Consider the following 24,730-nt stretch of genomic DNA (forward strand, 5'->3'; position numbering starts at 1 on the left):
AACCATAACAGAACAGTGCACACAACCTACACAAGGGTCACACCTGGAGCACCCAGCTTGGGGGCCCTAGAGGACACCTACTACCTAAGGCTAGTCAACAAAGTCTGGGAGATGCAGCAGCTCTACCTAATACATAGAAACAAACACAGGGCAGCAGCCAAAACAAGGAGACAAAGAAACGAGTCTCAAATGAAAGAATTGGACAAAACTCCAGAAAAAGAACTAAATGAAATGGAAGCAAACTACCAGATACAGAGTTTGAAAAAGTAAGGTTACAAGGATGCCCAAGGAACTTAGTGAGAACTTCAACAGCATAAAACAGGGCATGGAAACCATAAAAAAGAACCAGGCAGAAATGAAGGATATACTAAATGAAATAAAGAATAAATTACAGAAAATCAACAGTAGAGTAGATCAAACTGATAATAAAATCAGTCATTTGGAAGATAAGGAAGCAGAAAACAATTGGAAAAGCACAAAGAAAAAAGAATCCATAAAAAATGAGAGTAATATATGGAGCTTCTGGAATAACTTCAAGAATATCATTTGCATCATAGGGGTACCAGAAAGAGAAGAGAGAGAGCAAGAAATTGAAAACCTACTTGAGGCCCTGGCCGGTTGGCTCAGTGGTAGAGCATCGGCCTGGCGTGCAGGAGTCCCGGGTTTGATTCCTGGCCATAGCACACAGGAGAAGTGCACATCTGCTTCTCCACCCCTCCCCCTCTCCTTCCTCTCTGTCTCTCTCTTCCCCTCCCGCAGCAAGGCTCCATTGGAGCAAAGATGGCCTGGGTGCTGGGGATGGCTCCATGGCCTCTGCCTCAGGTGCTAGAATGGCTCTGGTTGCAACAGAGCGACGCCCCAGATGGGCAGAGCATTGCCCCCTGGTGGGCGTGCCTGGTAGATCCTGGTGGGGCACACGCAGGAGTCTGTCTGACTGCCTCCCCATTTCTAACTTCAGAAAAATACAAAAAAAAAAAATAAGAAAACCTACTTGAAAAAATGATAGAAAACTTCCCCTAACCTGGTGAAGGAAATAAACATGCAAGTCCATAAAGTGCAGAGAGACCCAAACACAGTGAACCCAAAGAGATGTACACCAAGACATATCACAATTAAATACAAACGGTTCAAGACAAAGAGAGGATCTCAAAAGCAGCAGGAGAAATATAGTAAATTACTTACAGGGAAGCTCCCATAAGACTTTCAGCTGATTTCTCAACAGAAACTTTGCAGGCCAGAAGAGATTGGCATAAAATATTCAAAATTATGAAAAGCAAGGACCTACAACCAAGATTAATCTATCCATAAAAGTTATCATTTAGAATTGAAGCACAGATTAAGAGCTTCCCAGAAAAGAAAAAGCTAAAGGAGTTCATCACCACCAAGCTGCTATTAATAGACATGTTAAGGAATCTTCTTTAAGAAGGAGAAATCAAAATATGAATAAAATGGCAGTAAATACATATCTACTAATAATTATTTTAAATACAAATGATTTAAATGCTCCAACCAAAAGCCATCTAGTGATTAAATGGATAACAAAAAATACCCTTACATATGCTGTCTACAAGAGACTTACTTCAGATAGAAAGATAAACACACAGACTGCAAGTAAAGGGATGAAAAAATATATTTTATAAAAACTTAAACAAACAAACAAAAAAGCTGGGGTAATAATAGTTATACCACACAAAATAGGTTTTAAAATACTCTTTAACAAGAGACAAAGGACCTAGTAACTCCACTTCTGGATATTTATCTAAAAACCCCAAAACACTAAATAAAAAAAATATGTATATACATCCATATGCTCACTGAAGAAATATTTGAAATAGCCAAGATATGGAAGCAACTAAATATTCATCAATAGATGAATTGTTAAAGAAAAAGTGGTACATATATAAAATGAAATATAACTCAGCCATAAAAAAGAAGGAAATCTTACCATCTACAACAACATGGCTGGACCTAAAGGGTAGGTATTATATTAAGTGAAGCAATTCAGTCAGAGAAAGACAAATGCCAGATCATTTCACTTATATATGGAATCTAAAGAACAAAATAAACAAACAACAAGGACAGAAACAGACTCATAGACACAGAGAACATTTTGACAGTTTACAGATAGGAGAGGGATTGGGGGGATGTGTGAAAAAGGTGAAGGGATTACAAGTACATATTGGTAGTTACAGAATAGTGATGGGGATATAAAATATAGTACAGGAAACATAGTCAATAATATAATATCTATATATGGTGTCAGAAGGGTACTAGATTTACTGGGGCAATCACTTCAAAAGTTATATAAATTTCTAATCATGGGGTTGTACATCTGAAACTAATATAATATTATACACCAACTATAATGAAAAAATTTAACCTGTAAAAACAAAAAGACAGAGAACACTTCTGGGCAGTCTGAGGTTCAACACAAAGCTGTCCAGAAGGACAAAAAGTGAAAAGCATCTTGCTTTTTGCAAGGTATACCACAGAGAGAGAGTGACACTCTCTAGCAAAGCACAATAATTGTTTTTGTTCAATAATAGTTGACATACAATAGTATATTAGTTTCATATGTACATCATAGTGGTTAGACATTTATATAACTTATGAAGTGATTCCTCTAATAAATCTAGTACCTACCTGACACTGTGCATAGTTATTACAATATTGTTGACTAGAGTCCCTATGCTATAAAGGACAATGGTTTTAATTAGTGGCAAGCCCCAGCCTGGAAGATCTTTAGTATTCTCTGCACATACCTAAGGTTGATAAGAACTGCTTAACAAAGACCTGTCAAAAAATCAAGAGAAGCTGAAATCTTTCAGTTATACTACTGAGATAATTTAGGATACATTATTCAGTGCTTTTCTGTTTGTTCAGCCTAGGTATGAGTAATTATGGAGATGAATGAAAATGGCCAAATTCAACAACAGCTTGCCAGTAGAACCACTAGATTTATATGGGATGATATTTAAATCAGCATGTGAAAAGAATATGTAGTTATGATTTGTTGTTTTTCAGACTTTATGATAAGCTCTGAAGTAAATTCAGATCTTTGCATTCATCTCAGAGGGAAAGCCTGGTTCCTGTACTTCTTAAAATCTCTTATCTTGCCAAATATGAAGGCCACTCATCCTGGGGATGCCCCTCACATTAAATAACTCAAATGATGTTCAGGAATTAGTTTAGGAGAAAGAAGGTAGATTTTCAACTTGATCTTTCCTCTTCTAAGTGAACACAACCAAGCACTTCCCTGCTCTCCACCCAAAGCTACTTTAACTAGAGGAGCAAAGATATCTTTGTTAACCTCACCCTGATCTGAAATCAAATTCCATGAAAATGGTCCACTTTTCTTTTTTTTTTAATTTATTCATTTTAGAGAGGAGAGGGAGAGACAGAGAGAAGGGGGGAGGAGTTGGAAGCATCAACTCCCATATGTGTCTCGACCAGGCAAGCTCAGGGTTTTGAACCAGCGACCTCAGCATTTCCAGGTCGATGCTTTATCCACTGCGCCACCACAGGTCAGGCCGAAAATGGTCCACTTTTCATCCAATTGTGCACTTGTGCTCAATTCCTTACTTCACATTGTGCCCAGCACATAACAGCCTCTCAGTAAATATTTGCTCTTATTTACTGAGGATTCACTAGAAGCAGTTACTCTTCATTGCACTTGGTATAAGTGCAAATAACTGCTTGCTAAATAATTGTCTTCTTCACTAGACTGTGAGTGTCACAAGGCTAGGGTTGGAAATTTTCTTATTCAACCCTCTTTTTTTGTGTGTGTGTGACAGAGAAAGAGAGAGATGGAGAGAGGGACAGATAGGGACAGACAGACAGGAAGGGAGAGAGATGAGAAGCATCAATTCTTTGTTGTTCATTGATTGCTTTCTCATATGTGCCTTGACCACAGGCCTTCAGCAGACCGAGTAACCCCTTGCTCAAGCCAGTGACCTTGGGCTTAAGCTGGTGAGGCTTGCTCAAACCGGATGAGCCTGCACTCAAGCCAGCGACCTCTGGGTTTCTAATCTGGGTCCTCCATGTCCCAGTCCAATGCTCTATCCACTGTGCCAGTGCCTGGTCAAGCCACAGCTGTCCTCTTAATGCCTATCAGAATGCTTCACACTTATTAAGACTAAACAAATATTAATTGAAGAAAAGAACACCACGCATTAAGACCTATTTATTCATTTTCTTAATTAATCCCTAAACAACCTGTACAGTTAGAATTATTTTTCTATTTTACAGATGAGGAAACTGAGGCTCAAAGAGCTACAAAAACTTGCCTATGGTCACAGTCAGAATTCTGAGCACATGCTCTTACCTATGTTATATTGTCTCCCATTTTTAAAGTCCTGTTCCACTACTTACTAGCTGTAGCCTGGAGAAGTTTACAAAGTTTTCCAGGCCTCAGTTTTCTTATCTATAAACAAAGAAGAAAATGGTATCTATTTTATATATTGGTTGTGAAGTCTGCTTAATTTATATATGTAAAGCATTTGGTTATAGTGGTTGGCATTCAATCAATATTGAATAAAAGCTGCTACTCCTGTACTGTTGTTGAATATAGTATTCAGGAGAAAGTGACTGTAACTAGGGAATTCCACCTGCTGGAAGCTTCCCCACCCCCAAGATAGTACATTCCATTTCAGCGGTCAGATATATCGCTCCGGTCTTTCTGTGGTAGTCTCACCAGCATCACTCACCACATTCCATAAACCAGCTTGCACATGAAAATTGTTTTGCTTAAAATTCAAATGAAGAATAAGAAAAGTATTTTAAAATTAACTCTATTACATAAGCAATTGTTCAATTTGAAATACTACAACTTGCATGGCTTAAACTGAATAACTCACATTATCAAGAAAATAAAAAATTAAAAAAAACCCCAGAAAATCACAAAACTGTCTCCCAGCCTGCTATAAGAGAAAATTTTATTATCATGGTTTTATTTCAATAAATAATAAATGGATATCAGGAAATAGAATGAGAAAGAGAAAATGGTAAATTAGGCAATCTCTTTTCCCTGGGTTGAAATACCTAGAGTGGTCAACATTTACACAACCACTTCACTTTCCACTGGTGGGACAGAAGGCTCTGGACACACTCAGCCACAGGCTACTACAAACAGCTAATATTCTTAACAACAGTGTCTAGGTATGCCTACTTCCTCTGATGCAGCAGGGATTGCTATACTGGTTTTAAGCTTGGCTGCAGATTGGAATCATTTGAGGTGCCTCTAAATAAGAGTGATGCCTGCTTTCCCCCAAATTTCCATTCCGATTCAACTGATTATGAACACTGACTTTACAGCTGGTCTGCCTCGGTTGGATCTCATTTCCTGTACTTATTATTTGGACAAATTACTTAGCGTCCATATTCAAGTCTCATCATAATAATCATAGAGTTCCTATGAAAATAAAATTAATACATTGTCTGGTAGAAAGTAGGTGTTCCATAATATTAGCTATTAGTTGTAGTAGTAATCAAGTGTTTTAATTATGTATTACATTTTGGTGTCATGGAAGAGAAAGACAGACTTGTAGAGTTTGCAACTCTATGTGAATGATATTGCTGAAATGGCAGCAGAGGTGTTCCATGCTTGAAATTCATGAAAATAAAATCTATTCACTGTAATATATTTACTTTGAGGTAAATCAGCTGAATTGAGGTTCGCCATCTGTAGCTTGTCTTGATTTTTATACATGGAGAAGTAAAAAATATAAATGTAACACATTTATATTAGAATAACCCTATTTATTTGTACCACACAATGGTCTGTCACTGCTAGTTTCCCCTCATTGAAAAGAATTCTAAGGATAGGACTTTGAAAAATCAAGTCATGTTAATCTTCAAATAAACAGAAATGTTGGGACTATGGAGAATCTTGTCACATTTGTCACTATTCCAGGGGGAGGAGGGAGTGAGAGAGGACAGACAGTCCTCTGGGCTTTCTACTCACCTCTGCTTTCTCCTTGGTGTAGGAGGAAGATTGATTTAATCTGGTAAGTAAAACTAGAATAAAATAAGTGCTCACTCATGGCTTAACTTCTACATTTGGGCTCAGGTCAGAATGTCATTGAGTTGAGATGAGCCTTTTTCCCTCACAAAGTGAGTAGAGCTTATTGAGGGCACAGGTACTGCTTTTAAATGGCAGACCCACAGGCCCATCTTGCTCTTAATTTTTAGCTTCCCACTGAATTGTGACACAGGCCATCACTCTCAATTACACTGGTTGAGGAAGTAGTCTGCTCTGCAGACTCAATCTTCCCCATAGGTATAGATTTGGAGCTGGAAATGGTAGGAAGCCTCATTAGGCTTTAACCTCAAGCCATGTTCTTCAAGTCAGTTTTACTTTTAATAAGCTAATAACATTACTTTCTTCACATGAATTTTTGTGTTTGTTTTCAGTTTGATGCAGAACTGAAAGGAGAAAAGAACTCATGCTGTCAAACCCTTACAAGCAGCAACAGTAACTATAAGAGTAGTATCTGAGTTTTCAAAAACACTTCTTAACAGATGTGGAAATTAAGGCTTTAAAAGAGTTTTCTATGATTTACCCAGCTTCAAAGTACTAATAACAAGTGGTATATTCAGTACTAAAATCATAATCTTTGGTATTCTTTTTACTTCTTGCTCTTATTAAGGCTGGTGAGGTAAAGAATGTCCCAAGGTAAAGAATGACAGTTGCTTTGATAATTTTACTAAACTAACAGAAGACAAAAACAAAATCTAAGAATCCTCTAACTCTGAAATTGAGTTTTACTGACCTAAAACAATTTATTTTCAGATAAATCTTTACCTAAAAATCAAGAAATTGAAAGAGAGCCTCGACAATATTTGAAACAAAGCTTAAATCACAGATAAAACATGATTATAATTTTTTATTTGGATGGAGTGGCTTTAAGGGTGAGCTGGGATGGGGGACACAAATTTTCCCTGACAAGTAAGCAGGTGTCACAAAAAGTTTCTTTTTTGATTTCATGAACTGCTCGAGTTCAGATCTACAAAAACAATTCTCTCATAGGTGTTTCCCAGTCTCAAACTCCTTTTCTAGCTTGAGATAAAAGGATCCTCCTCTGTGTGTCAAGGAGAAGAGATATTGGATCACATATACCACTGGTTAGCTTGCTACAATCATGTAATGTTATTAGCAAGAGGAAGCCAGCTCCTCTAGGTGAGAGATACACTTTCTGCACTTCAAATAGATCAATCATATGCCACAGTGCCAGTCAACTTGAAAGGATTATATAGGTTCCGTAATAACTAGCTCTGGTTCTGTCACTAATTATGCAGGTGACTTTAGACAAGCTTCATTTCTGGGTCAAAATTTCTTCATTTTCTAAAAAGATGGAGTAAGACGAAATACCTCCAATTCTATAAGACTAGGATTCAACTACTAGCCTCTATGTTACCAACATGTGAGGCTGACTTACATATCATGTCAGCTGAGGGAAGAATGCCTAAAGACTTAGGAAGAATGAAGTCATAAAAATCAGTCCAAAGCTAGTCCAGTAGTTGGGGCAACTTAAGAGAGAGTATTCACTCTTTTCTATTCTGGCTTTTTTGTGCCACTCTCAATCTTCTGTCCTCCTGACAATCCTTGAAGATGAAAAAATCCACACTGAGTTTCTATCAGATCTGAGAAAGAAAGAAGCCAGAATACCTTTTTAATTATCTGGTTATCAAGATATAATTTTATTTCTTGAAACTGTAATCAAATAAATATGCCCAAAGACTAAAGAAACTGAGTAGGGCTATTAGTCTAATCTTTTTAGTTTAATTTCATCCAAAGGAATAATAGACCCTTCATTCCTTTGGCAGTATAATAATTGAGCTGACATGCTAGAAATAGCACACACCAAATTATAAAATGGTGGCATTTTCTTTCTTTAAAAAACAATCAATGCTTTAATTTGGGAACTTCAAAGTACATGTGAAGTTAAAATATCAGCCTTGTGTTTCTAAGGTAAATCAAAGGGCTGGAATTGTTATAGAAAAGACTCCTGGTTCATTGTCCCTCTTCTAGGTTAGAAAGAAAACAAAGTACTCTGAGGCAGACGAGTGCTAATCTCATTTTTTAATTTTTCTTCTGAATGGGCTTAAACAACTTCTCCTGACAACTCGTTCCGACACAGTTCTTCCTTCTGTCTGACTAAAACCCTCCATCCTGTTCTGGAGGCTCACGCGTCTTCTTATTAATCTAGCTTTAGCAGTGCTGGAACTCTTTATTGTTTTTCATATTGTCAAGTCTCAATTTTGGTTACAGAAATTCTAAAGGAAAGCTTGAGAACTAAGTTAGGGATCTATAATCAAGTTTAGATACAACCCAGCGTTATCATGTCATAAGCTTCTTGGTGATGCTAGTCCACCTTAGCCAAATTCATTTCTCCTCTTTGGTTATTATCATCTCATCTTTAGAATGAAATGAATATGAAAATATATTAACAGAAAGAATCACCACACCAATGCAAATTATTATTGAATCAAAAGATCTTCCTGCAGATATTGAACTCTTAGGATTCAATCATTATTGCAAACAGGAAGTGGCTGAAGATCCCTTTTTTCATATTGAACTATTTGTCATTCACATGAACTTTGACAATACTGCTTACTAATGAACATAACATATTTAAGTGAAAACCTATCTTTTAGTACAGGCCTATTAGAGAAGGCAATGGAAATAGAACTATAACCACATCTGGGTGATCATTCTGGTATCTTAATTATCCCCAGGTTAGTTGCCCCCTCTTTCAGAGAGTTGATACCTTCCTTTCTTTGAGTATTAGTTTACCATGAAGTTGCTTAAAACAATGCATTCAATTTTAGTCATCATCTGGTTGGCCTCATGGATTCTTCCACTTTAGTGGAAGTATCTGAGAAAAGGGTTGGCATCTCTTATTCCTAAAAATTCAAGGGATATCAAATCAGAAGCCAGCTGGAATCTTTTGGACAGGGACTTGGGATTACAATTTGGTAACGGTTTAATAATCTACTCTTTGGCCATAGAGTGTCGTCTGTCTGAGTGATATCACTGCAATCTAAGACAATCTGTGTAGTTGCAGCATCATTGAGGAAACATTTCCATAGGGAAATTATAAAATTTGAGAGAAAACACACTATGAAGAATTATGAGCTCACCTTAAGATAAAAACTGCAAAGCAGCCAGATCCACAAAGAAAGAGTTTTTGGTAATATCTACCCAGATTACAGATCTACTTCACAGAGGAGTTGGGACAGGACACACAAACTCCACCTATCAGTTTCCCTTAGACATTCATGAAGTTTCACCTAGTAAAGAGGCAAAGATTCCATTAGGGTTAGGTATTCTTTTCACAAGCACCAAGTTTGATATGTAGCTGCTCTGAGGATGTAATATCACGAATATCTAAAGTTTGACCTTGAGAAAAACGTGAGGCAGTTAGTTGATCAACATTAGATAGTAAGTACTCAGTTTTGAACACAGCTCTATGCTGGGAGTGACAAGAGAATAATAGAGAAGATTAAGAGAAAGGAAAAGCAATTCTTCATGTGATCAACCAACAAACATTTCTTAAGCGTCCGTTATGTGCAAGGGGTGATGACTGAGTTGAAAGGTTAAGACATATTTGTATGAACACATACCCAATAGTTCAAGGTGGTCTAAAATCAATGTCAAGTGATTTATATGAATGTAATCATCAAGGGGGTTTAGAGATACAAGTGAACAATTCAAACAAGCATGATTCAGAAGCCTTCCTGGGGAAGGTAGAACTTGTACTAGGTGCTGTCAGTTGGGCAGGATTTTAACAGGTGAAAGAAGAGAAACGGTATGCTAGCAAAAGCAATGCACTGAAGTAGGTGGGCACAGTGCCTATTTGGAGAAATAGAAGACTTATTTTGGTGATAAGCAGAAATAAAAGCTGAAAAGAAAGAGCCATGCATTCAGAGTTCAGAAGGATACTAGAAATGATCAAATCCAAGGTCTGCTCACCTTATTCTCATACAAACATAGATTTTCCTAGTGTGACAACAATGTTCAATATACATTTTAGTAATGGATCCATATTTCTAATATCTACAGACATAATAATTGTAACATAGTAGAGATAGGCTTTGGAGTTGGAGGCTTGGTTAAGCTACTTGCTAGATGGGTATTATTTAATCTTTATTTCTTCAAATATAAAAATGGATAATAGTACATCTAAAGTAGAGGTAGGGACTGGCCAGGCAGTGGTACAGTGGATAGCACATCGGACTGGGCCGCAGAGGACCCAGGTTCAAAACCTGAGGTCGCCAGCTTGAGCGTGGGCTCATCTGGTTTGAGTGAGGCTTACCAGCTTGAGCCCAGGGTTGCCGGCTTGAGCAAGGGGTTACTTGGTCTGCTGTAGCCCCCTGGTCAAGGCACATATGAGAAAGCAATCAATGAGAAACTAGGTTGCCGCAGCAGGGAATTGATGCTTCTCATCTCTCTCCCTTTTGGTCTGTCTGTCCCTATCTGTCCCTCTCTCCGTCTCTGTCACACACACAAAAAGTAATAAAATAAAAAAATAAAGTGGAGGTAGGAAGAAAAAGAGAAAGAATGCTTGGAGACAAAAGGAAGAAGACTCTGCAAAGTGTATTGCTAAGGAAGGCTGGGGTGGAGATAATTTAAGGATGGAGAGGCTGTTAACATTATCAAATGAAGCAAATAGGTCAAGGAGGTTGAGATATGCCAAAAGGTGATTTATTTCTACAATTTGGAGGTCATTAGTGAACTTTAAGAAGTCCCTTTTAGTATAAAAGAAGAGAGGCAGTTTGAAAACCATGAGGTGGAACGGGGATGAGAAAGAAAAAGAAAGTTAATGTGTAATGAATTAATGATGATAGAGAGGTGGGAAGAGGGAGTGTGGAAAGGAGAGCGAGAGGTAGAGAGAGAGAGAGAGAGAGGAGGGCTTTGATTTAAAGGGATAATGGCATAGGTTTGAGTGATGTAATGGCTACATGTGTATCTCAGCTTAGATCTGAAATAGCTTGAAGCTCCTGTAATGACTTTCAACCATAGCTTTCCTCCTTGCCAAGATGCAGGGAATGGTGACAAAGTAAAAAGAAATTTCTACTTGCAATTTATCTTCCCTCTTATTTTATTCTAGCACTGCATAGGAAGAAAATACTACAAGATATTATAAATCAATCTGCACATTTCTTTTGGAGAGAGACAGAGAGACAGAGAGATAAGGGACAGACAGGAAGGGAGAGAAATGAGAAGCATCAATTCTTCATGTGGCCCTTTAGTTGTTTATTGATTGCTTTCTCATATGTGCCTTAACCGGGGGGCTACAGCAGAGCTAGTGATCCTTTGCTCAAGCTAGTGACCTTGGACTCAAGCCAGTGACCTTTGGGCATAAGCCAGCAACCATGTGGTCATATCTATGATCCAGCGCTCAAGCCTGCGACCCTGCACTAAAACTGGTGAGCCCATGCTCAAACCAGCGACCTTGGGGTTTCAAACCTGGGTCCTCAGTATCCCAGTCAACTCTCTATCCACTTCACAGACTATCTTCACTTTTACAATACCATAAAATTGCCAGCTGAACAATTACAAGAGACTCCCTGTATATTAAAACCTCATTAGTTTGGACTACAGTAACTTGAAATTTGTGTTAATTTAATCTGGGCTAGTTACCTTGTACTTACAAAAAAACGGTTCATTAAAAAGGGTTCAGTAAACAAACAGTGTGAAAAATATGTCAGGGGAGCTAATTTTGCCTTCCAGCAGCCTATTTCACCTATTTTAAAGAACATTCTGTTTTTTAAGAACTTTAGCCTATTCATTACTTGAATGCAAATTGATTGGGCTAATTATAGATTAGCATAGCATAATCTACTGCTAAAATTTTATGTAGGCAACAAATGCTTTGATCTAACTGAATAATCATTAGAAATAAAACTGCAATTGTTTAAAGTTAGCTCACAGTTCAGATTAATGCATACCCCTTTTCCCCACCCTCATGAGTTAACTACAGTTCAGGAGGTATTACTCTAAATTAGCACATCACTTATGAACACAGTGGAAAAACTAGTAAGCGATCAAAAAAGGCCTTACAGTAACCAACGCAGATGTTTTAAAGTTATGCCCTAAATTCTATAACCCTCTCAATAGAAGGTTCTCTTACAGATTATTTAATTCTTATTTAGCACACTAATCTATCACACCAAGTTGGAGAGCTATTCTTTTTTAAGTTCATAACTGATTAGGAGAAAAAGGGCAGCTACTTGAAAGGATGCTAAGGAAAACCAGAAGTGACTGCAATCTGCAGAAAGGTGACAGGACATGAGTAAAATGTCTCTAAATAAATTAAGAAAAAACACCAGTCTAGGGCAATTTAGTGTGGACTTAAAAGACTTCTATTTATTAAAAAACCCTGAAAACTATAATAGAGTATTATAGTGCAGTATAACTAATGACTAAAATTTTGCTTTTAAATGACCAAGCAAAGTTTAGATCATAATGACTATATGCCTTAAAAAGCAGATAAGTTTATAGTGGGGTAAACACTTAGTAAGATATATAAATGTCTAACCACTATGTTGTACACCTGAAACTAATATATGTAATATTGTATGTGAAGTGTAATTGAAAATTAAATTTATTTTTAAATGGCAGAGAAGTTTATACACACATACATATGATTTGTAGCCATAATGGTTAACCTGAAAATGTGAAAAATGTTGAGGCTTAAAGAGATGAAATTCATAATATTATCATATAATAACAAAACAAAAAATTATTAAGTGATTAATATATGCAGATATTATGCTAAGCACTGTACCTGTATAGTTTCACAAAATTCTAACAATCCTAGGAGATAGGTTTTACTTTCATTATTTTTATTTTATTATTTTTTAAATTTTTTATTAATTTTAATTCATTGTGTTAACATGGATTCAAGTGTCTCACCGAATATAACTTCCTCACCACCCACCCCCATGTCCCCCTTTATACCCACCTTGCCCTTCTCCCCCTAAACTCCCTCCCCCTTCCCACTAGGACTTGCTGTCCTGTTATCTGTATCTCTGTTATGTATATATAGTTTCACTAATCCGTTCACCTTCTCCCATCCCGTCCCCTCATCCCCCTTCCCTCTGACTGCTGTCCCTCTGCTCCCTGTGACCCCGCCTCTCCCTCTATTCCATTCCTCAGTTCACATTGTTCATTAGATTCCTCATATGAGTGAGGTATTTGATATTTGTCTTTCTCTGCCTGGCTTATTTCACTTAGCATAATAGTCTCCAGGTCCATCCATGCTGTCGTGGGGTTTCCTCAAAAATTTAAAAATAGAACTAACTTTTGACCCAGCTATTTTTATTTTTAATTGAATTTATTGGGGTGACTTTGCTTAGTAAAATTATATAGGTTTCAGGTGTATAATTCTATAATACATCATCATTACATTACATTGTGTGTTCACCACCCCAAGTCAAGTCTCCTTGCATCACCATTCATTCTCCTTGCACCCTCTTCTATGTCCCTCACCCCACTTTTCCTCTGGTCATCACCATGCTATTGTCTCTGTCTAGGAAGGTTTTTTTGTTTTGTTTTGTTGTTTTCGGCTTAATCCCTTCACTTTTCACCCCAGCCCCACAACACCCCTCCCCTGAGAGCATTGTGCTAAGTGCAATAATCAATTCACAGAAAGACAAGTACCATATGATTTCATGCATATATGAAATCTAACGAACAAACTAAACTAACAAACAAAACAGAAACAGACTCATAGATAAAGAAGAAGGCTTTAAAATCGTTTCTGCTTTATTGTTGACAAAAGTGAAACTTAGAGGGGTTAAGGAACCAACCCCAGGCCATGAACAGAGATAGACCTGGGATTAGATCTCAGGCCAGTTCCTTGGCTATATACTATGCCTTTAACAATGGTCCAGAAAATATAGTCTCTAAGAATCACTCTTTTCTTGAGGGCTCCAGGGGGCTATTTTACTATATTTTGGTTTTCCAAACATGTATTTAACAAATATCTTAATTTATAAGCAAAAAGACCTATGATCTAAGAGTCAGGTATGAAGTTATATGTTTGTAAACATGCTTCATGTTGTAAGTTGAATGTAAAAGTAATAGTAAAAAACTACAGAACAAAACAAAAACAAAAACACCATGAATGTGTCTGTTAGGCCCATCCCAAATTCTGAGATCACTCTCTATATACTAAGGATACTATTTTCAAATGAATAGCCAAACAAAGAGATGAAATTTTAAAATATCAAAACATCAGTTAAGATCTGGTTCTTCTATTTTTTTCCCACTCATTTAGATTTTTAACATGAGAATAGGCCAATGGCACATGAAACAGAGGAAGGATTCCCACAAAAGCTGTTATGGAGGGTTTAGGAAAATCTGATTGTCAGCTGTTCTAAGAGAGCTATGAGGGCATAAAACACGTAAGGGCATAGTGTGTACAGGGGGACACGGGGTAGGGCGAAAGCATTCATTCATGCAATTCCTTCTACCTAAATTGATGTTCTTTACTTATCTCTTCCTGTCTCAAGCCTAGCCATTTAAGAGCCAGCTACAAGTATTACTTCTGTTTTAAAGTGTTGCACGATGCCCATAGTTGTTTTATTCCTCTTACACACTTACCACAGCACCAATGATGTTTATTCATGTATGTGTCCCCCATCTCACCTCAAATTCCTTTAAGGCAGGGGACGCTCTCATTTCTGTAGTTCCAACAAATTCTAGCACAAGGCCTGCCGCATACTAGGCTCTGGGAAAGTGTTGACTCAATAACACTTGGCTTAAGAGAGTGCATTATCACCTAGCTTACCTGAAGGAGTATTTGTTCTCTTTCTTTTCTTGCTTGACTCCCCTCCATTCTCAATGAGGCCTTCTGTGACCAGAGGGCCGCTGGAACTACCAAACTGCAGGGGTTCGTTGTTGTTGGCTGGGTCAAAGGGCAGCTGGTTCAGTCCTAAAGAAGAAAAAGAAGTCAAAATCCAGACTCCATTAAGGATTGGGATGTCTCCAGATTTTATTATAAAACCACTAGAGGAAAACTCGAAATCTTAAGAGTTTAAGAGTAATCAGTGAATTCCTTAAATTAGTTGCCCTCTGTAATTTTTACAGACTTGTTGACAAGAAGAATTAAAATAAAGGGCCTTATAAGACTGTGGCTCTGTCATTTGTAAGATCCCTCCTGTTTCTGGGAAATTACAAGGTTTGGCCACAAGCTATCAATTATCTTCTACCTTGTCCCTTAGAGATAGGACCCTCTTTAAATGTGGCTATAGCTGGACCCACTCTTTCTTTGAAAAAGTTTAGCCACATTTTCCTGAGATTATCTAGACATTTTATTTCTTTTTTTTCATCACAGCAGTTGGTGAATTGATGGAGATATACTCATTAGCCTATCCTGATGTCAAAGTATCTTCCATTGATGATATAGAGGTTCCCAAGAAAGAAAACCATATTTACATAGCAAATAAGAAAAGGAAACAAAAGTATAGAACTTTCAAAGGGTCGTTATTTAGTAGTTGAAGTGTTGGGGAGTTATAACGCAGGTTTGGCAAGTGCTAATCATTTCCTCTTCAAATGATGTCAGAAGCGTGGTCACTTTACTAGTAGTTATTGTACCACAAAAAAAAATGGCAAAAGGCATTTTATACTCTCTATGTCTTACATGATTGAGTCAGGGACAAGCAGAGATAGTTTGTTACTCCTCTGGCAGCAGCAGCACCTAGATTTTCAAGTGCTTCAATCAAAACTCCCTGAAATGTGGAATCAAAAGCTTTTTTAAAGCTTAATGTTAGGTGAGTTCTCCTGAGCCTTTTATCCACTGGTTCTCTATTGCTATTAGAGGAATCAGGTTGGCCTGCCATTGCTCAATCTTTAATCCTCAATTTTTCTATGACCCACAGCGATATAATTCTTGAGGTAATGTTGTGAAATATTAATAAAAGCTTGGGATCAAGTCAGATGAAGGTCAATCCAGCTTCAGTAAAATGAATGCTAGGGTTCTAACAAAATGGCTTTACAATATTGTTTTTAATAAAAAGTATCCCTATACTGATGTTTCAGCCCAGGTAACAAGTACCATTTTTCAACAACCAGACTCTACTTGAAACACCTCAATTAAATGGCTTCTGGACCTTGTCAAATATTCTTCCTTTACATCATCTGAGCAACTAACTGAAATAATGAAAACATGCTTCTGTGTCTTAAGTCACCACTCACTGTATCATATCTATGTCCTATTAAATCCCTAACATAACTAGAACTAAAGAAACAAACACCAATTCTTGCATATTAAAAAACATTCAGATCACAACCAAGACTATTTTCAAATAACACTACATGTTTACATATACACCATGGAATACTATGCGGCCATGAAAAAGAAGGATCTCTTGCCTTTGCGAACAGGATGGATGGACCAGGAGATTATTATGCTAAGTGAAATAAGCCATGCAGAGAAAGACAAATATCATATGATCTCACTTGTATGTGGAATCTAATGAGCAAAGTGAACTGAGGAATGGAATAGAGGCAGAGGCGGGATCACAGGGAACAGAGGGACAGCTGTCCGAGGGAAGGGGGTTGGGGAAATGGGATCGGAGAAGGTGAACAGATTAGTGAAATTATATATACATAACACATACAGATAACAGGATAGCAAGTCCCAGAGGGAAGGGGGCAAGGTGTTAGGGGTAGGGGGCAAAGGGGGTGTAAATAGGGACACGGGGGTGGGGGATGAGGGTATTATATTCAGTGAGACACTTGAATCCATGTTAACATAATAAAATAAAATTAACAAAAGTAAAAAAAAAAAAAGATGTTTTTTTCACCTAAGTAGGTCCAGAGTCAAATATGATTAGTGTACTATTCCAAACCTTTCTTGGTATTTCTTTTTGCAATATCATACTGACCAAGACAAGTTCCATGGAAGGTTGAATGGTATATTGGAAACAGTATGGCTTCAAAGCCTGATATATCAGGGTCCAAATCCTGGCTCGGTCCTTTACTAGCTGGGTAGATTTTGGCAATTCTTATAATTTTCCCTAGACTTAATTTTCATAATGTATAAAGGGGGCTTTATAACATTGCAGGGTTGTTACAAAGGTAAATGTGTTATATATAACACTTTGTATAGTGTGTGTGTGTGTGTATACACACATACATAAACACAAATTTTTTTTAAACTATGATGATCTTATTATTCTAAGTAAATTAAAACTTTTTCCTTGTAAGTATATAAGTTCTCCTAAAAAAAAAAAAAAAAGATCTCTTTCCTTCTTTCTCGCCACAATAACTGTATCCCTAGTGCCCAGCACCATGCCTGCTACATGTGAGTGTTAAATTAATTAATTAATACTCAACAGGTTAGGGAGAGGCAGCTCATTCTATTAACTCATGTAGTTGAAGACTTGACAGCTGATAATCAAGAATTAATGCCACTATTTAAAAGTTTGGATGCTGATTATATTAACATTACTTAAAATAATTAGATTTCAAATTTATCTTTATTACTTGAGCACTATACTGTAGGATGGTAAAATCTTGATCAAAAGGAATGCTCAGGGATTAGGAAATCCTGATTAATAATGGCAATCAAGGATTTTTTTCTTATTTGGCATTTGATAATTTTTACAGAATAATATATTAATTCATTTCCCTAGCTTATTAAGTAGGTAACTAAGTATCTTAAAGAGCTTCAGAGCCAGAGCTGTGATCTATAAAAGGAGGCTTAATAGCAGCACCTAACTCATGGGACTATTAAAAGGATAAAATAAAATCATGTATGTAGAACAATCTGCATCAAATCTGGCTTATAGCAGATGCTCAATAAATATTAACTGCTATTATTATAATTTTGAATTTCCATTTTAAGACTTTATTTATTCATTTTAGAGAGGAGAAAGAGAGAGAGAGAGAGAGAGAGAGGGAGAGAGAGAAGGGGCAGAGGAGCAGGAAGCATCAATTCCCATATGTGCCTTGACCAGGCAAGCCCAGGGTTTTGAACTAGCGACTTCAGTGCTCTGGGTCAACACTTTATCCACTGGACCACCACAGGTCAGGCTTGAATTTCCATTTTTAATTTATAGAATTGTTGATATACAATGTAAAAAGACTGATCTGAATTGGTATATCCTGACCTAAGGCTATACCTTGCTTTCCTCAGCGAAACTTTTTGTTGCTGTTTATACCTTTTTCTTAAAGCTGAAGGACACTAGGAAAAAAAGCTGATGAATTAAAGGTATTCAGTCATAGGCACTTAACGATAATCATGCTTTATTTTTATTACTTAGTGCCAGACGATACTTTAGGGATTTAGGTATTTCATTCTTCATATGTACAGATTTTTTTTTTGTTTGGCACTGAATAAGGCTGAGAGTTCAATTACTTTATGTGTATCTGACTCACATATGCTACAGATATATGAAAATCTTGATATTTCACCATACCATCTCAGGCCTTGTTTCTTATAGAAAAGATCTCTCCTATCAAGGAAAAAGAGACATCCCACTTAGTAGGCTGATACTTTGAATAAAAATCCACATTTTATATTGTCCAGGACAGAGTACAGTCTCCAAAGATTTGTAGTTGAAGAAATGGAGCTAGAGAAATAACAAAATCCTAGAATTACCAGTGCTTCCTAGCTACTTTCATTATATTGTTGAATTTCTCCTTTAGGACAGTACTAAACAAAATAATAAATCAAATAAATCAGGAAATTAAGAGGTACTTATAGAATCTTTTTTTTAAAGATTTTATTTATTTATTATAGAGAGGGAAGACGAGAGAGAGAGAGAAGGGGAGGAGCAGGAAGCATCAATTCCCATATGTGTCTTGACCCGGGAAGCCAGGGTTTTGAACCAGCAACCTCAGCATTTCCAGGTTGACGCTTTATCCACTGCGCCACCACAGGTCAGGCCTTATAGGATCTTTTTTTGTGTCATGTATATGTGATCAATGCTGAATGCTATTTTAAATAAACTTGCCCCATTAAAAGGAAAACCACTTTAATTTCAAGAATTCTTGTTGCTAAAATTTTAATTATGATTTAAATGTAAAATATTATTAATTACCATATTGTACTACTCATACAAATTACAGAATTTATCTTTAAATCTGTTATGGAAAGTATTTCTACCATTTTCTACTATACATGATGAAACTGTAAAGATATTAGGTCCCTGGCCAGTTGGCTCAGTGGTAGAGCATTGAGCTGGCGTATGGAAGTCCCGGGTTCTATTCCCAGTCAGGACACACAGGAGAACTGACCATCTGCTTCTCCACTCCTCCTTCCCTTTCTCTTTCTTTCTCTCTCTCTTTCTCTCTTGCTCACTCTCTCTTCTCCTCCTGTACCCATGGCTCAATTTGTTCAAGCAAGTTGACCCCAGGCACTGAGGATGGCTCCATGGCCTCTCCTCAGGCACTAAAATAGTTTGGTTGCCAAGCAACAGAGCAATGGCTCCAAATGGGCAGAGCGTTACCTGGTAGGGGGTTTGCAGGATGGATTCCTGTCAGGATGCATGTGAAAATCTGTCTCTCTTCCTCCCTACATCTCACTTAATAAAAAATAAATATATTAGGAAGAAACTTTTGAGATTATCTAGTCCATTCTTCTATGCAAAGCAGAAATCTTATCCATGAGTTCCTGACTGGCCTAAATCCAGGGGGCACTTCTTAGCCTGGGGAACATTTTTTTTTGCAATGTTTCTGGGAATTCAGTTTGCTTTCCTTACCTTAAAAAAACAAACAAAAAAACACACACAAAAAAACTACTACCTACTCTATTTTGAGGGTTCCTTTCATCTTCGCCAAACTGACTAGGGTGCAATTTGTTTAATTGTTAATTTACAATCCCTAAATGAGTACATGAGATGTCTAAGTTTTTAAGGGTTCTTGTATAGCCAGTAACCGTGGGTACCATCACAGGCACCTGGCCAACGCAGGTTCAGGTTTGATTCGGACAGATGGTAAGGAATCAACAGAGCTAAAAACTGGTGATCCATTTTTCTTTAATCCTAGCTTGCACTCAGTGAGCAAGAATATACACACAGCGGAAAGCACTTCCCTTTCCATTCAGGGCTCCCAAAGCTACTGACTTATCCGAGTTTCCTGGAATCAAAGGCTAACACCTGGCCAGTCTTATTCACTTCTGTTCCCAGTCTCCTTTTAACTTGCCATTTTGGCTGCCTCCTTCACATGGCTTCCCTGCCCTGCCTTCATGGGCTCTTCCTAGAATGTAATCACTCTCCCTGGAACAATGTGATCTCTCTCCAAATGGCCTCCTAGCTCCTCCTTTAAAACCTTTTGGTGCAAAAGCCCTTCCCCAACACACAATAGTATAACCACGCCCTTCTAAGTAAGAAGGGCAATTAATATTATCATCTAGGTGACGGTCATCCATGTGGGCAGTGCCATCTTTAACAATAAGGGTGATAAAAATAAATTTATCTGCCCAACAATTCTACGAATAATCACTGCAAAAAAATGAGAGAATCACAAATAATTAAGAGAGCAAATTTAGAATTTTTCTAAAGTTTTATGCATTTTTCATTTCTTTTATTCCTGAGGATAAATTTAATAACACTTTAAACCTTGGTCATTCATTTCTTCTCACATCTTGTACCCTAACTGTCAAAGCCTACATAATGTATAGTTTGTCTAATGGGAGGCACAAATTGATAAAATAAAGTAGACAACAATCGTTAGCGTTATAAATTTCTATTTCTATACCTTATTATACTCACAATTAAACAAGTCCATGTGGTCATGTAATTTCATCTAAAACCAGGTTGACCAGTTGTTATTCCATGTGATGTCAAAATACAGACTAGCTGAGTTAATAACACACCTGAGGCCACTTTAGAAAGTATGCATATTGGAGAAGAGTGGGGCTGGGGACTTGAATAATGACATTTCTTATTCAATGGAACCAGGGGATTTGAAATCTCAGAATGAAATTTGGTTTTCAGTGAATCCTCCAACCTGCAGGTCAAGAAATTCATATGCAATGATTTCTGACATAGAGATGCAAATGATTCCTGGGCTTTGAGGAAAGCACTGAAGAATTTACATGATTCTTGTGAAAGAATATCAATGATCTCTTTGTGACCAGCTGCTGTAATAGATATTGTCACAATTCACTTTACAGAGACTTCTACTATCAAGTCAAATTAGAACTAACTATCATGATGTAATCTAACAACTTTAATGACTGTTCCAGTTTACAGTAAGAAATCTGAGATTTGAGAAGATGGCAATGGAGTAGGCGGACTTACCAACTTCTGCCTCCCAGAACCAAAGTGGATTACAACTTAATTTTAAGAACCATTATCGGGAAAAACCATCTCTGGACTAAACTAAGAGGACTCCTCAACCAAGGAACACTGAAGCAGCCACACTGAGACTGGCAGGAAAAGCGGAAATGCAGAGAGGGCTGCCCAGCTCCCTGGAGCTAACAGCAGCCTGGAGAGAATCGCATCGCGGGAAGTGAGTTTAGCAGAAAGGGGAGGGTCCTGTGCCCAAAGAATAAACTCCCAGCCTACAGCCCCAGAGCCTAGAAGAGTCATATGGACAGTTTTAGCTGGAAACAAGTCAGGATAATGTTTGTAATAAAGAGACTGATTTCTCAGGCCCAGGATTCGTCTTAAAGGGACTGCGCAAAAAACCTCTCGCACAACCACTCACCTGGGGTTCAAGGGGACGGGGAGAGAGGAGAGGACTGGAGTAGCAGGAAGAGAGTGTAATCTAGGAGGCACAGGGAAAAACACTTTGAGGGACAGCCACTCTAACCCCTGGGACGAGTCACTCCCCAAATCTGAAGTGAATATTTCCCCTGGAAACAGCAATACCAGCAAAGGGAAGCAGGACACCAGCCAAACAAGTTCTCCCACGGCACTCAGAGCAGAGTCGCTTAGAAGGAGGGAGCTTTTGTGTCTACTGTATTGAGTGTTAGGGTCTGAGCTGCAATGCCCCAACCTACATAGCTGAGGGCCCGCCTGAAGGCGGGCGACAGCGGGACATAGAAGTGCGTTTCCGTGGGCAAGGGAGGAAGTTGGCTGGCCACCACTGAGGCCCAGGTGTGAGCCCAGTCTTGCCGGGCTGGGGCGAAGGGGATGTGCGAAAGTGGTCAGCCCAGCTGTGGGCCACCTGCAATCCAGCCTGCAGGGGGAAGGGCAGGAGCCCCAAAAGGGATGGAGACCCATCCTTGAGCAAGGGCAAAGGAGCACAGCCTCTGCCACCCACAGAAACTGAGGCTCGTGGCTGGACCCACAAGCCAACTGCTCCCACAGAGGTGGAGTGAAATCCAAGAAAAGGCGGAGTCCCAGGACTGAGCAAGGGCACACAGCCCCACCTGGCTCTTGGAGCCAAGGTTTGCAGTCCTCCTGGAAGCAGGCTCCACCCACAGGGGTGGGGCAAAAGCCCGGAATCAAGCAAAGACCTGCAGCTGAGCAAAAGTGCTCACCCCTGCCCTAAGGGCCAAGGCTTGCAGCCAGGAACAGTGCATAACCCCACCCATGGGGGCGGAGCAAAGGCCAAGGCCACCAAGGCTTGTACACCCAAGCACGTGATCATAGCCCCTGCCATGAAGGAGAGGCAGAAACCACAGCAACAGCCCCAGTGGGCTGGCACTGGCAACCCCCATACCCAAATGCCCTATGCAGCAGAATAGGGGGTGGCGGGCCTGCAGACAGACCACACCTAGGGAACATAGAGGCTACACGCAGTGGACTCCAGTGGCCAAAACCTTCTTTTACACAGTCAAAATGAGAAGGCAGAGAAATGAAACACAAATGAATCAAGAGAAATACCCAGAAAAGAACCTGAATGAGTCAGATATAACCAAATTACCAGATGAAGAGTTTAAAATAATGATTGTTAGGATGCTCAAAGATCTTAGAACAATAGATGGTCATTATGAACACCTAAATAAAGAGATAGCAAATATAAAAAAGGACATTGAAATAATGAAAAAGAATCAGTCAGAAATGACAAATACAATATCAGAAATAAAGAATACAATGGAAGGAATTAAAAGCAGGATGGATGAAGCTGAGAATCGAATCAGTGAGTTAGAGAACAAAATAAATAAAGGCACGGAAGCAGAGCAGAAAAAAGAAAAGAGACTCAAAAAGTCTGCGGAAACTCTAAGAGAGCTCTGTGACAACATGAAGAGAAATAACATTCACATCATAGAGGTTCCTGAAGAAGAAGAGAAAGGACAAGGAATAGAGACTTTGTTTAAACATATCATAGATGAATACGTCCCTCAATTAAGGCAGGAAAACATCTCACAAGTTCAAGGCGCAAAGAAAATTCCATTAAAGAGAAACCCAAGGAAATCTACACCAAGACACATCTTAATTAAAATACCAAAGCTAAGTGATAAAGAGAAAATATTAAAAGCTGCTAGAGAAAAAAAGGCTATCACCTACAAAGGAGCCCCCATAAGGATAACTTCCGATTTCTCAACAGAAATACTTGAGGCCAGAAAGGAATGGCAAAAAATATTCAAAGTAATGCAGAACGAGAGCCTACAACCAAGACTACTTTATCCAGCAAGGCTATCATTTAAAATTGAAGGAGGAATAAAAAGCTTTCCAGACCCCCCCCCCAAAAAAAAACCCTCAAGGAATTCACTACAACCAAATCAATGCTGCAAGAAATGGTATGGGGCCTGTTGTAAACAGATCAAAGGGGAAAAAGAATATAGCTAAAGAGGAATACGCTTTAAAGAATAAAATGGCAATAAACAACTACATATCAATAATAACCTTAAATGTAAATGGATTAAATGATCCAATGAAAAGACATAGGGTAGCTATGTGGATAAGAAAACAGGACCCAAACATATGCTGTCTACAAGAGACACACCTTAAAACAAAAGATGTACATAGACTGAAGATAAAAGCATGGGAAAAAATATTTCACGCAAATGGAAATGAAAAAAAAAGCTGGGGTAGCAATACTTATATCAGACAAAATGGACTTTAAAACAAAGGCTATAGTAAGAGATAAAGAAGGTCATTACACAATGATAAAGGGAGCAATCCAACAGGAAGATATGCCAGTTAAAAATATCTACACATCTAATATAGGAGCACCTAAATATATAAAACAGACTTTGATGGATTTAAAGGGTGAGATCAACAGCAATACTATAATAGTAGGGGATTTGAATACCCCACTAATATCACTAGATAGATCCTCAAGAAAGAAAAATAAAAAAGAAACAGCAGACTTAAAGGACACACTAGATCATCTTGATTTAAGTGATTTCTTCAGAATCTTTCACCGCAAAGCAGCAGAATGTACATTCTTTTCAAGTACTCATGGTACATTCTCTAGGATAGACCACATGGTAGGGCACAAAAGCAGTCTCAACAAATTTAAGAAGATTGAAATCATATCAAGCACTTTATCTGATTACAATGGCATGAAACTAGAAATCAACCACAACAGAAAAACTAAAAAATACTCCAACACTTGGAAACTAAATATCATGTTATTAAATAATGAATAGGTTAACAATGAGATCAAAGAAGAAATAAAAAAATTCCTAGAAATGAACGATAATGAGCATATAAAATTTATGGGACACAGCAAAAGCAGTCCTGAGAAGGAAGTTCATAGCATTACAGGCATACCTTGAGAATCTAGAAAAAGCTCAAATAAACAACCTAACCCTGCTCTTAAAGAACTAGAAAAAGAACAGCAAGTAAAGCCCAGAGCTAGTAGAAGGAAGAAAAT

General features: G+C 38.1%; 1 protein-coding gene across 7 annotated transcripts in view; it reads right to left on the minus strand.

Moving 5' to 3' along the window:
* The window catches only part of ENOX2 (ecto-NOX disulfide-thiol exchanger 2), a 384,366-nt gene that overhangs the window by 203,747 nt on the left and 155,889 nt on the right, over positions 1–24,730 (minus strand). For all 7 annotated transcript variants that reach the window (XM_066356618.1, XM_066356617.1, XM_066356616.1 and 4 more), the window contains one exon: positions 14,799–14,942. The gene's annotated coding sequence lies outside the window, so the exon portion shown is untranslated. The remainder of the gene's footprint in view (positions 1–14,798; positions 14,943–24,730) is intronic.

Source organism: Saccopteryx leptura, chromosome X (genome assembly GCF_036850995.1).
Source record: "Saccopteryx leptura isolate mSacLep1 chromosome X, mSacLep1_pri_phased_curated, whole genome shotgun sequence".
Lineage (NCBI taxonomy): Eukaryota > Metazoa > Chordata > Mammalia > Chiroptera > Emballonuridae > Saccopteryx > Saccopteryx leptura.